Here is a 17,650-nt window from a genome sequence, read left to right on the forward strand (position 1 = left end):
GCATTTTCCAAACATAGCTAATTATTTCTATTTAAGTTCTTCCACAGAAGAACATCATATTTTTTCCTTTTGTGCCAAGCTGCAGAGTCGGCTCATTTCACTGCATTTCTGTCTCCTCAAAAAGACACTATGCAACTGGAATTTTATCTGTATCAATAGTCTGCTGCCAACTGTTGTAGATTGCTGACAGTGGATCAATTTTAATTTACAGCCCCTCTTCAAAGGCCACTTAAATAGTGTAATTAAGCAGCAAAATATGGGACTGAAAATGTGACAAATGAGGATAGTTTTAAACTAATGAAGTGCTTGAAGCCCTTTCTTTGCAAAGTCAAGATGTTTGATGTGGACCTTCTCTGTTGTGTGTATCATTATTTTGGCAGAACTAAAGAAAATTGTTGGGTTTCCAGAGTCAGAATAGGGTATAACCCCTGAAAAAGCTGTTCCTTACTCTACCACATGTCCTGTTCATATTACCTCACTTTTATCCTTCTCACTCTTTATATCATAAATATTATTTCACAATGTGAGCCTAGATCTACCAGATTTGTCAGTACTATACCCATTCAACATATACTTGGTGCCCAGTAAATATTTGCTTCAATCACTGAGTGAAAAGTAACCTTATGAAAAAATTGTTCAATTCAAATTTGAAAATGTATTATCTATTCAGTCCTTAAGAGGAATAGTCTTCTGATATATGATGATAGGATTTTATAGTGTACAAGTTCCAGCATTCCAGCTCCAGAGTTTAATTTATTTATTTTTATAGAGTTGTTCACAATAATTTATTACATTCAATATTACAATACCAATCCTACCACCAGCACACATTCTCAGCACTAGTATTTAAATTTTCTCACCACCACCAAAGCCCACTCCAAAAGCAGATGCTAAATAATTTATTTGTATTTTTGTTATGAATAATCTGCTAAAAATAATCCAAAAAAGTTTCCTTAGAAGATAGGGTGTGACGATTGTGTCTCACACTGGAGATACAATTACATTATATTTTACCCTGGAGATAATAAGCTTGTTTTATAAGAGATTACTAACATGTTGCTACAAGTTGGGCCTTGCATGCTAATATTTTTTTCAATACAGATTGGTTGCTTTCTACTTATACCCCATCAAATGTGGTGTGCTACTCCTGGTACTTCAGTGGCTTATAAAATGAGATTTCATTCCAGGAATTCTAAAATTTTAAATAGGTCTATAAATTTTTAACTGGATGGTGACTTTAGGATCTGGAGGCACCTCTGCAGCTTGTGGCTCTCTTCCAAGATTTATTTGTGAGTCTCTGGTTTATGGTTGTTAATGCCACCAGAGGTAATTCCTGGGCATGACTGCCAGACTCCCAGAAGAACAGGGATATGGGGGAGGCCTCTCATTCCCAACTCCATTAACAGCTCCAGACTTTGAAGCTAATATTTTTAATCAGTTCTCATTAACCCTGAACCTAAGCATGACTTTTATACTCTATCTAATGTACATCAAAATCTTCTCATTTACATCTGCATCTACCCAGGTCAGCGTTGTGATGGGTTTCTATTGCTCAGTGGTCATATATCTGCAACATTCCTCTCTCTATTCATTGATCTACAATTAGAAGTAATTTTTGGCTTTATTTGATCCTTTATTAAGGCACACAGTGAAACAGATAAGAAATATAGTGTTAAAAATATAGCTATGTTTATTTGTGGAGGTGGGTTATATCTGAAGACCAGGTGGTGCTTATGGATCCTGGCTCTTCACTCAGGAATCACTGAAGGCATGGGAGACCAGATGTAATGCCCGGACAAAACTCTGTAGTCCACGAGCAAGGTAAGTATCTTACCTGCTTAACTATCTCTCTGACTCCAAACATCAAACACTTTTTCTCTATTTTTATCCCCTCCTCCAGCCCCAGTCACTTTTTTCCGGTTGCACTCACCAACAGTAGGTTAGGGGATCTTGAAGTCCTTATTTCAGAATTCACTGAAAGAGCAAGAGTTTGTAAAGCTTCAATATATATGGCCAAGGATAAAACTATAACCTTTACAAATGGAATGCAAAGTGCACAGCTATCAACTATAGTCCTGGGGACACTACTGGAAATTCACTAGGATGACTTACTTTTCAAAATATTGTCATCAGTATAAAACAGCATAAAATGAGGCTGACACCTAAGGACAGTAGATACACTGGACAGACAGATTGCTCCATAGCTGGAAGCCTGCCTGATGAGCAAGGGGAGAAGGCAGCTGGAATAGAGAAGGGATGCTTAAGATAAAGATGGCTGGAGGAATCAGTTGGGATGGGAGATGTGTGAAGAAAGTAGATAAAGAACTAAACATGATAACCTTTCAGGGTCTGTATAGCAAACCACAATGCCCAAAAATAGAAAGAGATTATGGAGAATCATATCTGCCATGGAGGCAGAGGGAGGGTGGGAAAGGGGTTTTATACCATGTATATTGGTGGTGGGGAATGTGCACTGGTGGAGGGACGGGTTTTTGACCATTGTGTGATTGTAACCCAAACATGAAAGCTTATAACTATCTCACAGTGATTCAACAAAATTAAAAAAATATATTGTCATCTACGGGGCGACTGAAACCTCATGGGAACGGGGGTGTTCTCCGCTCTTCCTTCACACCCTAACTAGGTCACAAGTTGCCCCCCACGAGCGGCTCTCTGGCACAGCCATGGCTCCAGAAGCACAAAGACTTAATGCAGAGCCTGGCAGCATGCGGCAGAAAAGTGAATGGACTATATGCTAATCCACGCCACCATGCCTACCGGGAAGGGAAAGGGTATTGCTCTCTTCCTCCGTTTTCCCCTCTGCACAGCAAGATGGCTGCCGCCACAGAGCTTTTTGGAAAGCCAGGTATGAGCCGGTCATGACGGGGCAACTGAAACCTCAAGGGAAGGGGAGCATTCCTGACTCTTCTTTCACGCCCTACCGAGGTCACGAGTTGACCCCCACGAGCGGCTCTCCGGCACGGCCATGGCTCTAGAGCCACAGAAACCAATCTTATAATTATCTGATTCTTGGCAGAAATACTTCCTGTCTTAATAAATAAAATATCAGAAATCCAAAATCGTGCAGCCACAATAGCGTCTGTGTGACATCATTTGGTTCTTGTAACCAGCTGTAGAAAACAAATTATTTCACAATGCCTTTTCAGCAGGTCTGATTTTGGGGTGTAAACTCTAAATAATAATGGTACATCTTTTGTCAAAACAATGAATCTAATCAAAGTAGACAGAGTGTTGACTAGAATTCATCTGCCTCACAGGCATTGGGAGGGTTAGGGGGGTATATTGGGATTCTTGGTGGTGAAAAATAAGTGCTGGTGAAGGGAAATGTGTTTGATGATTGCATGACCGAGACTTAAACCTGAAAGATTTGTAACTTTTCCCACAGCGAGTCAATAAATAAATTAATTTAATTTTAAAAAAAGAAAGAAAAAAGTGTACATTTAAAAAAAATTGTCATCTATCAGATAGTATATTCTTGAGGCCATCTAAGCAATCATGACCAAAATACAAAGAGGATGTTTGGGTATCTCAGTTATGGTGTTCATAAAAATATTTCTGCTGTTATATTCTTGATAAACATACTGAAATATCTATCTTCTGTCCTACTCTAAAGTCAAACTATGAGCATGTTATTTAAATATGATCATAGATATGGCTTCTCCAGCTTATTTAGCATGATTTGCATATATATGTGTATATGTGTATAAATTTGTGTGTGTGTTTTTTGTGTATGGTTGTGGCTGGTTCTCAACCATGCTGAGACCACTCTCCACACATTGAAGATACCGGCAGAGGAACAAAGGCATGTGGGTCCCGGGACTGAGATCTCCAAGCCTGCTCAGATCTGGGCTGAGCATCCTCCAACCAGATCTTCCATATTCCAGTAGGCAGGGGTCATATCCACCAACCGACCCCCTGGCGCCATGTAATCCCATCAACAGTCAAGACCCAGAGACTAAAAAACTCAGCTCCCGGAAGCAAGCGGCCATGAACATCTTATCCCATTCTTACTTTGGACAAACTGGCAGACTTCCAAATGTAACCTGCTCACATGGCAGAGTCTAGGAAACTCACTGTGACGTACCCAAAATGCCAAATAACAGTAACAATGATGGGTCTCATTCTCCTAACCCTGAAAGAGCCTTGAATATGGCACTTTTTAAAAAATCTCAGGACTAGGATGAAGGAGACATTACTGGGGCCTGCTCGAGGCGATCAATGAACGACAGGATGGTCGTGATCGTGATCGTGATCGTGATCGTTGTTTGTGTATGTGTGTTTATGTATGTGTGTGTGTGTTGCAGATAGTTTTCCCACAAATACAGACACTTAGAAACCACAGAACATAGGGTTGGCATTATCATACCAGGAACATTATGCTCCAAGGATAGATCAGAAATGTGTTTATTTCACTGATGAACATGTCTTTGTCATTCTGCATTCCACTGAAGTGATTTCTTCTTCAACAAACCTTTTCAAATGCTTTTTATTCTATGGGGCTTTTTATTCTATCCTTTTTATTCTATAGGCTGGACCGATAGCACAGCGGTAGGGCGTTTGCCTTGCACTCAGCCAACATGGCCGACCCGAGTTCGATTCCTCCGCCCCTCTCGGAGAGTCCGGCAAGCTACCGAGAGTGTCTCGCCTGCACGGCAGACTCTGGCAAGCTCCCGTGACATATTTGATGTGCCAAACACAGTAGCAACAAAGTCACCAATGGAGACATTACTGGGCCCGTTCGAGCAAATCGATGATCAACGGGAGGGCCTTTACTTTTTACTTTTTCTTTATTCTATGAGTGTTCTGGTGTTCTTTATTTCATGTTTGCTTTATCTCCCTTGCCATTCTTACTCAATTTTGTTATTTGATCACATATATGTTAATAATATAGGATGAAGGAGACGTTATTGGGGCCTGCTCGAGGCAATCGATGAATAACAGGATGGTCGTGATTCGTGATTCACGAAAGGTAAAAGGTAAAGGTAAACGCCCTCCCGTTGATCGTCGATTTGCTCGAGCGGGCCCAGTAACGCCTCCATTGGAGACTTTGTTGTTACTGTCTCTGGCATATCGGATACTCTCGGAAGCTGGCCGGGCTCTCCGAGAGGGGCGGAGGAATCGAACTCGGGTCGGCCATGTTGGCCACTTGTAAGGCGAATGCCCTACCCGCTGTGCTATCGCTCCAGCCCACGAATAATAATAATAATTATTCGTTAATAATTTATTAAGAAGTACGTAAGGGTGGTAGCCCAGCGAGTAGGAAATTTGCCTTGCACGCAGCAGACCTGCCGACCTAGGTTTGATTCCTCCACCCCTCTTGGAGAGCCCGGCAAGCTACTGAGAGTATTTCGCCCACACAGCAAAGCCTGGCAAGCTACCTGTGATGCATTCGATATGCCAAACACAGTAACAACAAGTCTCGCAATGGAGACAGTACTGGGCCCACTCGAGCAAATCGGTGAACAATGAGAGGACAGTGCTAGTCTATACAGCACTGTCTAGTGCTACTTAAGGGTGATAGTCATGTTTTATTTTTCTAAATCTTTGATGTCATATTACTTTACACAAATTTTTACTTTAAATATTTTAAGTGAATAAATGATCTCAATGAAAATAAGTGTTGGACTTACCCTGTTTCCTATGAAACACTTAATTTGTGGCTCCCGATTTTGAAGTGTCTTGAAGCAAATTAATTTTGTTGCAGTTATATTTATTTAATTTGTGTATACAATGAAATTGCCATACTATATTTGATAAGGTTCAAAAATGATAATACCTACGAGGGCGATTAGAGTCTCCCCAAAAGGCTCTATCCCTCTCAGAAAGACTGACTAGCTATTGAGAGTATTCCACCCGCACGGAAGAGCCTGGCAAGCTATCTGTTGTGTATTCGATATGCCAAAATCAGTAATTACAACTGATCTCATTCACCTGACCCTGAAGGCTTCACCGACATGGCAGCACTGAGAAGGATGAGAAAGGAGAGGGCGATAAAATGTCAAGGCCGAACTAGGCTGCCACAACGAAGGAAGACAAAAATGATCGTCTGTACTTTCTTTTTTTTTTTTTTTGCTGAAATAATTTCTCAAGTTTATTTTTCAAATGCCTCTTTTTTATTTTTATTTTATTTTATTCTTTTATTAGTGAAACACCATGAGATACAGTTGTAGATTTACAATTTTTGTGCTTGAGTTTCGATTATACAATGATCAGATACCCATCCCTCCACCAGTGCCCATTTTCCACCACCATGGATAATATCCCCCCCACCCCCATCCCCCCATCCCCCCTGCCTCTGTGGCAGGGCAAACCCCTGTGTTCTCTCTCTCCTTTTGGGTGTTGTGGTCTGCAAAAGAGGCATTGACTGGCAAACATGTTCAGTCCATAGTCTACTTTCGACATGCATCTCCCCTCCTGGGAGGATCCACCAAACATCCTTTATTTGGTGCTCCCTTCTCTATCTTAGCTGCCCTTTCCTCTAGAATGCCTGGCTGGCCACTAAGCTATGGAGTGATCCTCCTGGTTCTGATCTCAGCTATTCTTGGGTATTAATCTCCTATTTTGTTACTTTATATCCCCCAGATGAATGCAATCTTTCTATGTCTATCCCTGTCTTTCTGACTCATTTCGCTTAGCATGATACTTTCCATGTTGTACCACTTGAATATAAATTTCATGACTTCATCTTTTCTAACAACTACATAGTACTCCATTGTGTAGATGTATCAAAGTTTCTTTAACCAGTCATCTGTTCTTGGGCATTCAGGTTTCTTCCAGTCTCTGGCTATTGCAAAGAGTGCTACAATGAACAAACAAGTGCAGATGTCACTTCGACTATACATTTTTACCTCTCTGGGATATATTCCCAGGAGTGGTATTGCTGGGTCAAATGGGAGTTCAATTTCTAATTTTTGAGAATCGTCCATACTATTTTCCCGAAGGGCTGAACCAGTCGACATTCCCACCAACAGTGAAGGAGTGTCCCTTTCTCGCCACATCCACGCCAGCATCAGTTGCTTTTGTTCTTTTAAATGTGGGCCATTCTCTGAGGTGTGAGATGGTATCTCATTGTGATTTTGATCTGCATTTCCCTGATGATTAATGATGTAGAGCATTTTCTCATGTGCTTTTTTGCCATTTAAATTTCTTCTTTGAGAAAGTTTCTGTTCATTTCATTACCTCATTTTTGGATGGAGTTGGATGTTTTCTTCTTGTGGAGTTTAACCAGTATTTTGTATATCCTGGATATCAACCCCTTGTCAGATGTGTATTCAGCGAATACCCTTTCCCATTCTGTAGACTGTCTTTGTATTTTGGTCACGTTTCTTTGGAGGTGTAGAAGCTTTTTAGTTTAAGATAGTCCCATTTATCTATCTATGATTTCACTTGCTCGGCCAGTGGCGTGGCATCTTTGAAGATACCATTAGCTTCAATGTCATGGAGGGTTTTGGCAAATTTGTCTTCGATGTACCTTACGGTTACTGGTCTGATGTTTAGGTCTTTAATCCATTTTGATCTTACTTTTGTACATGGTGTTAGGCAGAGTTCTAAGCCCATTTTTTTTGCATGTAGCCATCCAGTGATGCCAGCACAATTTGTTAAAGAGGCTTTCCTTACTCCACTTCACATTACTAGGACCTTTATCAAAGACTAGATGATCATATGATTGAGGGGAGATGTCAGTGTATTCAACCCTGTTCCATTGGTCTGCAGTTCTGCCTTTGTTCCAGTACCAGGCTGTTTTAATTATTACTGCTTTGTAGTAGAGTTTGAAGTTCGGGAGGTTGATTCCTCCCATTTTCTTTTCCCCAAGAATTGCTTTAGCTATTCGTGGGGGCTTATTGTTCCATATAAATTTCAGGAGTGTTTGCTCCATTTCTTTGAAGAACGTCATGGGCATCCTTATAGGGATTGCATTGAATTTATACAATGCTTTCAGTAGTATTGCAATTTTGACAATGTTAAGTCTCCCGACCCATGAGCAGGGGTATCTTTCCATTTCCTCATGTCCTCTTTTATTTCCTGAAGTAGCGTTTTGTAGTTTTCTTTGTACAGGTCCTTTACTTCGTTAGTTAAGCTGATTCCTAGGTACTTGATTTTCTGGGGCACAATTGTGAACGGGATTGTTGTTTTCATGTTGCTTTCTTCTCTCTCACTGTTTGCATATAGGAAAGCCATGGACTTTTGGGTATTGATTTTATAACCTGCAACTTTACTATACGAGTCTATTGTTTCTAGGAGTTTTTTGGGTTCTCTAAGTATAGTATCATATCATCTGCGAATAGCGAGAGCTTGATTTCTTCCTTTCCTACCTGAATGCCCTTAATATCTTTTTCTTGCCAAATCTCTACTGCAAGTCCTTCCAGTACTATATTGAACAGCAGTGGAGAGAGTGGGCATCCTTGTCTCGTCCCTGATCTTAGAGGGAAGGCTCTCAGTTTTTCCCCATTGAGGATGATGCTTGCTGTATGCTTGTGGTAGATGGCTTTAATTATGTTGAGGAAGGTCCCCTCTATACCCATTTTGGCTAGGGTTTTCATCAGAAAGGGGTGCTGGACCTTGTCAAATGCTTTCTCTGCATCTATTGATATAACCATATGCTTTTTATCTTTTCTTTTTTTTGATATGATGGATTATGTTGATTGATTTCCGAATGTTAAACCGTCCTTGCATCCCTGGGATGAATCCTACTTGGTCATGGTGTATGATCTTTTTGATGAGTAGTTGGATACTATTTGCGAGTAGTTTGTTGAGGATCTTTGCATCTTTGTTCATTAGGGATATCGGTATGTAATTCTCTTTCTTTCTGGTATCTCTGTCTGATTTTGGTATCAGTGTGATATTTGCTTCGTAGAAACTGTTCGGAAGTGTTTTTGATTTTCAATTTCGTAGAAAAGCTTAAAGAGGATTGGGAGAAAGTACTATTTAAATATTTGGAAGAATTCACTAGTGAATCCATCTGGGCCAGGACTTTTGTGCTTGGGGAGACATTTTATTACCATTTCAATTTCCTTGATGGTGATAGGTCTGTTCAGGTATTCCAGGTCTTCTTGGTTCAGCCTTGGGAGTCTGTAGGAATCTAGGAATTTATCCATTTCCTCGAGGTTTTGATGTTCCGTGGTATAAAGCTTCTCAAAGTACTCCCTGAGGATCCTCTGAATTTCTGTGGTTTCTGTTGTAATGACACCCTTTTCATTTCTGATTCGGTTTATTAGGGTTTTCTCTCTCCCCTTCTTTGTGAGTTTTGCTAGAGGCTTATCGATCTTGTTAATTTTCTCGAAGAACCAGCTCTTGGATTAGTTTTTGGTTTCCATCTCATTAATCTCTGCTCTGAGTTTTATTATTTCCTTTCTCCTGTTCGGGTTGTGCTCCTTTTTTTGGTCCTTCTCCAAGCTCTTAAGCTGTGAGGTAAGTTTACTTATGTGTGCTCGCTCCTCCTTCCTGAGGAATGCTTGTAGAGCTATAAACTTTCCTCTTAACACAGCTTTTGCTGTGTCCCATAAGTTTTGGTAACTCGTGTTCTCATTTTCATTCGTTTCTAGGAAACTTTTGATGTCCTCTTTGATTTCCTATCTAAGCCACTCGTTGTTCAATAGCGCACTGTTTAATTTCCAGGTGTTTGATTTAGTTTTCTGTTTTTGTGTGTGATTTACTTCTAATTTCAGCGCATCATGGTCTGAGAAGATTGTTGATACAATCTCTATGTTCTTAATTGTATGGAGGCATGTTTTGTGGCTCAGCATGTGGTCTATCTTGGAGAATGTTCCATGTATGCTTGAGAAGAATATGTATTCAGCTTTTTGAGGATGAAGTGTCCTGTATATATCTACTAAGTCCCTTTCTTTCATTGTTTCCCTCAGTTGAAGTATGTCCTTGCTAAGCTTGAGTCTGGTTGATCTATCAAGAGGTGACAAAGCGGTGTTGAAGTCTCTCACAAGTATTTTGTTGCTATTGATGTTTTTTCCAAATCTATGAGTAGTTGTTTTAAGTACTTTGCTGGTCTCTCACTAGGTGCATATACATTTATTATTGTAAGTTCTTCCTGTTGTACAGATCCTTTGATCGATAAGAAATGGCCTTTACTCTCTCTTATGACATTCTTCACTCTGAAATAGATTTGGTCTGATATTAGGATGGCTACCCCAGCTTTTTTATGGGAGCTGTTTTAGTGTAGGATTGTTTTCCAGCGTTTAACTCTGAGTCTGTGTTTGCTTTGACTATTGAGATGCGTTTCTTGCAGGCAGCAGAATGTTGGGTTCTATTTTCGAATCCATCCTGCCACTCTATGTCTTTTAGTTGGTGCATTTATCCCAGTGACATTGAGAGAGATTATTGTTATGGGATTTTGTCCCATTGTTCTGTTGAATTGTGGGGTATTTTAGGGGCTATCCTTGCCTTAAAGTAGCCCATTTAGTTGTTCTTGTAACCATGGTTTTGAGTCTATGAAGTTCCTGAACTGTTGTTTATCTGTGAAACTGTGTGTTGTTCCTTCTATTATGAATGAGAGTCTCGCTGGGTAAAGTATTTTTGTAGAGGCAATTATTTCATTGAGTTTTTTCACTATGTCCCACGACTCTTTTCGGGCCATGAGGGTTTCATCAGAAAAATCAGCTGTGAATTTTAAGGATGCTACTTTGTAAGAGATTTCTTTCTTTGATCTTGCTGCTTTCAGAATTTTGTCTCTGTCTAAGGTTTTGGTCATTTTGTTCAGAATGTGTCTTGGGGTATTTGTATTCGGATTTCTTCTAGCTGGTACCCTTCGGGCCTCCTGAATGTGGTCACAAGTTTTCTTCAGCTCTGGAAACGTTGTAGCAATGATGTCTTTGACAGTTTCTTCTTCATCAAGGTTTTCTTTCTGTACCTCTGGGACTCCAATAATTCTTATGTTACCCCTCTTGGCTTCATCACGATCTTCTCTTGCCATCTGTTCCCGAATTGTGAGTCTCTTTTCCATTTTCTGCTCTTTTCTGGAGAGTCTCTGAACTTCATCTTCGAGCTCACTGATTCTGTTCTCAGCAGCTCTTACTCTACTGCTGAGGCCTTCCACTGAGTTTTTCAATTTGCCTACGAGATTTTTCAGGTCTGACATTTCCAATTGCATTTTCCTCATTTCTGCCTTCAAATCCTCTTGTCTTAAATTGGCGTTCCTTTCCACTGTTTCTTTTAGTTCCCTAAGCATCCTAAGTAGCTCCCTTCTGAATTCCTTGTCAGAGCGGTTGTCTAACACTACAGTTCTGTTGGTGTCATCTGGGCTAGACTTTTCTATAAGACAGTTTGGTGGGTTTTTGCGTTGCTTTACCATTGTGACAAGTGTGGTTTAGTCCTTCACGATCACTGTTACTATTCTGCTTGATATGGAGTGTAAGTTAAGATAGGTTTATGAGTTATTGGCTACTGTGTTTCTAGTGGCTGAGCTAAACTAGAGAAATTTCCATCTAAGAAGCTAGCTTATTGTTCCTATCATATGTAGTGGGAAAAAATGGCAGCAGCTCCAGAAAGAGTCACTGGCACTAGGTGAGGAGTCGGGAATGGCTCCTGGGGGATATAAAGTAACAAAGTATGAGATTAATACCCAAGAATAGCTGAGATTAGCACCAGGAGGATTACTCCATAACTTAGAGGCCAGCCGGGTATCCTAGAGGAAAGGGCAGTTCAGATAGAGAAGGGAGCACAAAATAAAGGATGTTTGGAGGGTCCTCCCAGGAGGGGAGATGCATGTCAAAAGTAGACTATGGACTGAACATGTTTGCCACTCAATGCCTCTTTTGCAGACCACAATACCCAAAAGGAGAGAGAGAACACAGGGGATTGCCCTGCCACAGAGATGGGGGGGGATGGGAGGATGGGGGTGGGGGGATATTATCCATGGTGGTGGAAAATGGGCACTGGTGGAGGGATGGGTATCTGATCATTGTATAATCGAAACTCAAGCACAAAAAATTGTAAATCTACAAGTGTACCTCATGTATTTCACTAATAAAAAAAAAGAGAGGGGTTCAACAGGGTGATACCATTTCACCGAATCTCCTCAGTGCCACCCTCGAGAACATCATGCGACGACTGGAATGGGAAGGAATGGGAGTGAAGATAGATGGTCGGCAACTACACCACATCTTCTTTGGTGATGACATTGTTTTAATAACACCAAACATCAGCCAAGAGGCACAAATGTTGGCCGACTTTGACCGTGAGTGTGGAAAGGTAGGACCACAGCTGAATATTACGAAGACAATGTTTATGAGAAACAGCCTCGTTCCTGATGCCCCATTCACTCTCAATGGACTGACCATCTCCAAATGCAACAGATTATGTGTACCTAGGTCGAGAAATCAACATGACAAATGACCTGGCACCCGAGCTGCGCAGGAGGAAGAGAGTGGCATGGAATGCCTTCTAGAACGTTGAAGAAATAGGTAAGAGGACGAAGAACCTCCGGCTCCAGGCACATCTCTTTGATTCCACTGTTCTTCATGCATTAGCATATACCTCAGAGACCTGGGCCCTACATAAACAGGATGAAAATGCTCTTCGGGTCTCCGAAAGAGGAATTGAAAGAGCCATGCTTGGAATATCACGTTTCACTCAAATGAGAGAAAGAATCCGGAGTTCCGACCTCCGTCGACGATCGAGAATCATGGACGCTGTCTCGTTTGCCAAGGTGTCAAAAATCAGATGGGCTGGTCACGTAATGAGATTTAAAGACGACCGCTGGACTAGAGCTGTTACCGGCTGGATTCCATGGCATGTCAAAAGACTGCGTGGCCACCCACCTACCAGATGGTTAGACTTCTTCGTCGAGATCATGAATGATCAGTTTGAGGCTCTTCATGTTCCCAGAGCGAACGGATACCATTGGGCTACACTAGCACGTGACAGGGACAAATGGAGTTGTTACTTGCACCCGCTCCAGTAAATCGACGACTAACGGGAAGTGAAGTTAAGTGATTTAGTTGTATACAATTATGTTGATATTGTGATTTGTAACATTCTAGATGACCTAGATTCCTTCCCTTTTTTATTATGACTTTTGCAAATAAAAAAATATTGTGATTTACATAAAATCATAAAATTCATCTTGCACATAAAAAAATATTGTGATTTACATAAAATCTTAGTAGCTCTTCTCTCCGGGACAATCCAACTTATAAGAATTACAGAGAAAACAAAATAAAATATAACAACAAGTTATTTTTTTCCCAATATGCCTCACTGGCATTGAGATTCTTTGAATTATTAACGGTGTTTACTCAGAAGGAAAAAAGACAGAGAATTTTAGTTCTTATAATGAGTAGAACAAAGTGCGAAGATCAAATAAAGTCAAAGAAAAAACCCAATAAATAATAAAAGAGTCTTGTAAATTAGAATTTATTTTGTGTGTGTCTTGCACTGTAAAGTCATAGATTATGTTTATTGAACCTTCAGGAATGAATAAAAATCCTCTCACTGAGTGTTACCTCATTTTCCTTTATTACAGTCATATGAAAAGGACAGTGCAGTCAAGGGTCTAAAACCAAGCTCTTTCCAAGATAAGCTTTGTGATATGTCATAGAAATTGGAACTTACATATACAGCACACCTAAATATCGTTAGGCAAAATACAAGGTTGTCTATACCTGAGTTTTAAGTATGAATTAAAAATAGCCAAAAATGCATATTATGTTTTTTTTTTCAGTTTGGTGGCCATACCTGGCAGTGTTCAGGGTTTGCTCCTCAATCTGCAGTCAGGGATCTTTTCTGTCACAGCTTGAGGGACCACATGTGGTCCAGCGGGTGCCACAAGCAAGGCCAGTGCCTTACCCAATGTACTGTGGTCCTATAAAACACATTTTTAAAGCAGATGTTTTATTCAAAAAATAACATTGATTCTTATGTTAATTTACAATATTAGAATATTTAAGGAGTTTAGCTTTGTATCTCTTATCTAATGCTCACCATTTCCATCAACAGAACACCATTGCTCTCCCACCACCAAGAAGAACCTTTTTCCACCTCCACTTTCCTCTAGGAATCATCATACTTGTCATCAAGTGTAAAGTTAGTTTCTTGTTTCTGTTGTTTTAGATAGCAGAGAATGGCTGGAGACACACCCAATGGTGCACAGGTGTTATTCCTTGCCCTATGCTAAATGTCTCTTCTGTCGGTGCTCTGGAAACCATATATAGCACCAGGAAGCAAATCAGGAATTTCTTCTTTCAAAACAATCACCTTAAACCTTTTGTAATCTCTCTGTCCACATAGAGATAGGTTTATTCCATACAGAAATAAAAGAATCAGGTAATTGTCTTTCACTATCTGGCTTATTTTATTTTTCATTTGCCTAAAAATTCATCCATTTTCTTAAAAGGCACAACACATTTTTAAACAGTATCCATTGAGTACAAATATCAAGGCCTATTTTTTCTAATAATTTGTTGATGGGCATTTAGGATGAGTCTATATTTTGGCTGTCACTATCACTGTCCTTCTGTTGTTCATAGACTTGCTTAAGCAGGCCTAGTAACAGTGAAGATATTTTGGCTATTGTAAATAATTTTTTGTAGTATTCTTTACTATTATTTGGCTCTTGACCTGTACAGACAGCCCAGTAACTTGGTAGTTGCACCCACAAACTGCCCCTGGTGCCATGTAATCTCATCAACAGCCAAGATCCAGAGACTATAAAACAAATCCCTATCAGAGAGCTCGGCAAGCTACCAAGAGTATCCTCCACGTACAGCAGAGCCTGGCAAGCTACCCGTGACATACTTAATACACAAAAAACAGTAACAATGATGATCCTCATTCCCCTTACCCTGAAATAACCCCCAAAATGCCATCAGGCTACATTAGCATGCAACAGGGACAGATGGAGATGTTACTGGTGCCTGCTCGAGAAAATTGATGAACAATGGGATGACAGTGACAGTGACGGTTGAGTACAGAGGGTTTTTCAACTAATCATGTTCATATAGTTTGAATGAATTCCTGGGATTGAAACTTATGAATTTTATAGAATTTCTATTTTGTTGTTGTCTTGGGATTATGCCTGGTGCTGCTTGGGGATTGCTCCTGACTTTGCACTCAGGGATCACACCTGGCAGTTCTCAGAGGTCATATGGAATGCCAGGGACCAAATCTGGGTCGGTCATATGCAAGGCAAGTGCTTTACTCACTGTACAATCCCTCCAGTTGAGAATTTTACATTTTAAAGAGTATCTAAATTATAAAAAAATATTTATGAAGAAGTCTGAGAAATAAATTTTAAGAAAGGAAATTATGGTGCTAAGATCCTAAAGAAAAAATTATACCAACACCTTGTTATAACTTACATTCAGAAAATTTCAATATCCCTAGAAATGTGTAGTTTGTTGGTCAAGGAGTACCTTATTTATGAGTGGCCAATAGCAATCATTACCTTTTAACTTAGAAAGTAACTTCTTTATACAGATAGAACTGGAAAATGTTGTTAAAGTTACAACATAATCTATGATTGGAAAGATATGAATGGAGATAGAGCTTGGGAATATTTTACCTATGTTATCCCCTACATAGCAATTAGCATTTTCAGAGTCATCTCTTCACACAGAGTTTAAATAACTAAATTTATGAAAAACAAATAACATATATAATCCATTGAGCTTTCCAACTAAGGATCACCTCTGGAGAACACAGATTGAAATTTAAGATAAGAGAATGAGGAATGATGGCTGGTTCAGCAGCAGCTGTTGCAAGTGAAGCTAATTTCCTAGCGTTGAACAGAATACTCTGAGGACATTCATACAGTTTTGTGAATCTCTGATATGAAAATGCTGTTCCCTAATTCCCTGAATGGACATTACATGTAAAAGAAATGTGTATGTTGTAAGTCTACCACTATCTTTCTCAAGATCATGAATGATCGGTTTGATGCTCTTCATGTTCCCGGAGCGAACAGATACCATTGGGCTACACTAGCACGCGACAGGGACAAATGGAGATGTTACTGGCGCCTGCTCGAGCAAATCGACAACTAACGGGAAGTTAAGTGATTAAGTGATTAAGTTTGTTTATGGGATGAGTTCAGAAATGGTCTGGTACTTTCTAAATTTAGTGCTTGAGGGTAGTAGCTACATTACCAGGGGACAATTTGGTGCCATAGATCAAATCTAGGGGTCCTGCATGCAAAATATGTGCTCTGATCCCTTAAGCTATGTGCCCGGTCAAGTACTTTAGTCTTTATGATTGTTTTCCTTAACTTTTATTAAGTTTATTCTCACATGTAAGAATTAAGATCAATATAAGATTAAACAGTACACTGTAGCACTTTCCTCCGTTGTTCATCGATTTGCTGAAGAGGGCACCAGTAACATCTTGTGAGACTTCTTGTTACTGTTTTTCGCATATCGAACACATCATGGGGAACTTGCCAGGCTCTGCCATACAGGAGGGCTACTCTTGGTAACTTGCCGGGCTCTGTGAGAGGGACAGAGGAATTGAACCCGGGTCAGCACCGTGCAAGGGAAACACCCTACAGGCTGTGCTATCACTTCTCTGTAAATTTCTCTAATTAAACATGTGTGTGTCTTCTGATGGCCCTCATGGTCAGGGGCAGCCGTGTGTGCATGTCATCTGTATCCCTGGCACCGAGAGTCGTTCAGTGACATAGGGGGCAGAGAATAAGTATGTGACGTGAAGGGCCAGGGGTCAGAAAGACTGCAGCAAGCAGTGTGCTTGCCTGACATGTAGCCAACATGGGTTTTATCCCTGGTCCCCCTGAGTCCTGAAAGGAGTGATAGCTGAGCACACAATCAGGAGTAAAGTATAAGCACCATCAGGTGTGACCCCAAAGACAAAAACAAAATGAGGGGCCCAAGCGATAGTACAGCAGATAAGTTGCTCACCTTGAGTGTGCCAGACCTGGATTTAATCCCCAACAACCCATAGACTCACCGAAGTCTTCTAGGTGTGATTCCTGAACACAGAAGTAAGATTAAATCCTGAGCACTGTTGAGTGTGGACAAAACACCTAATAAAAAAATACAAGTCTAATCAGATTTTAAGCATAAACTCAGACTGTGAAGTAAAAGAAAACAGTTGATTTCAGAACATGAAATAACATGACCAAAGTAGCCATTTACTGAGTATCAACTCTATTGCATAATATTTATGTACATTTATTTTTTTATAAACTCAATTTCAAAATTAAACACACATTAACTATTTCTCTTTCTGAGATGTAGTATTAAAAGGTGAAATTCAGAGATACTACTCACTTAATCACTTATCACTTAACTTCCCGTTAGTCGTCGATTTGCTCGAGTGGGCACCAGTAACGTCTCCATTTGTCCCTGTCGCGTGTTAGTGTAGCCCAATGGCATCTGTTCGCTCCGGGAACATGAAGGGCCTCAAACCGATCGTTCATGATCTTGACGAAGAAGTCTGACCTTCTGGTAGGTGGGCGGCCACGCAATCTTTTGACATCCCGTGGATGTCTTGGTCGACATGATGAACTCAGACAGTCTCTCACCCTGTTCGTTCCATTCTAGGCCATGGGTCCCGATGTGAAGTTCTTCAGCTGATCTTCTCGGTCCTATCTTGGCATTAAAATCACCCACAATGATCTTGTAGAAGGTGTGGTCTTCTTTAGAGAACTTCTCTAGCTCCATGTAGA

Source organism: Sorex fumeus, unplaced genomic scaffold, assembly GCF_029834395.1.
Source record: "Sorex fumeus unplaced genomic scaffold, SorFum_2.1 ptg000130l, whole genome shotgun sequence".
Classification (NCBI taxonomy): domain Eukaryota; kingdom Metazoa; phylum Chordata; class Mammalia; order Eulipotyphla; family Soricidae; genus Sorex; species Sorex fumeus.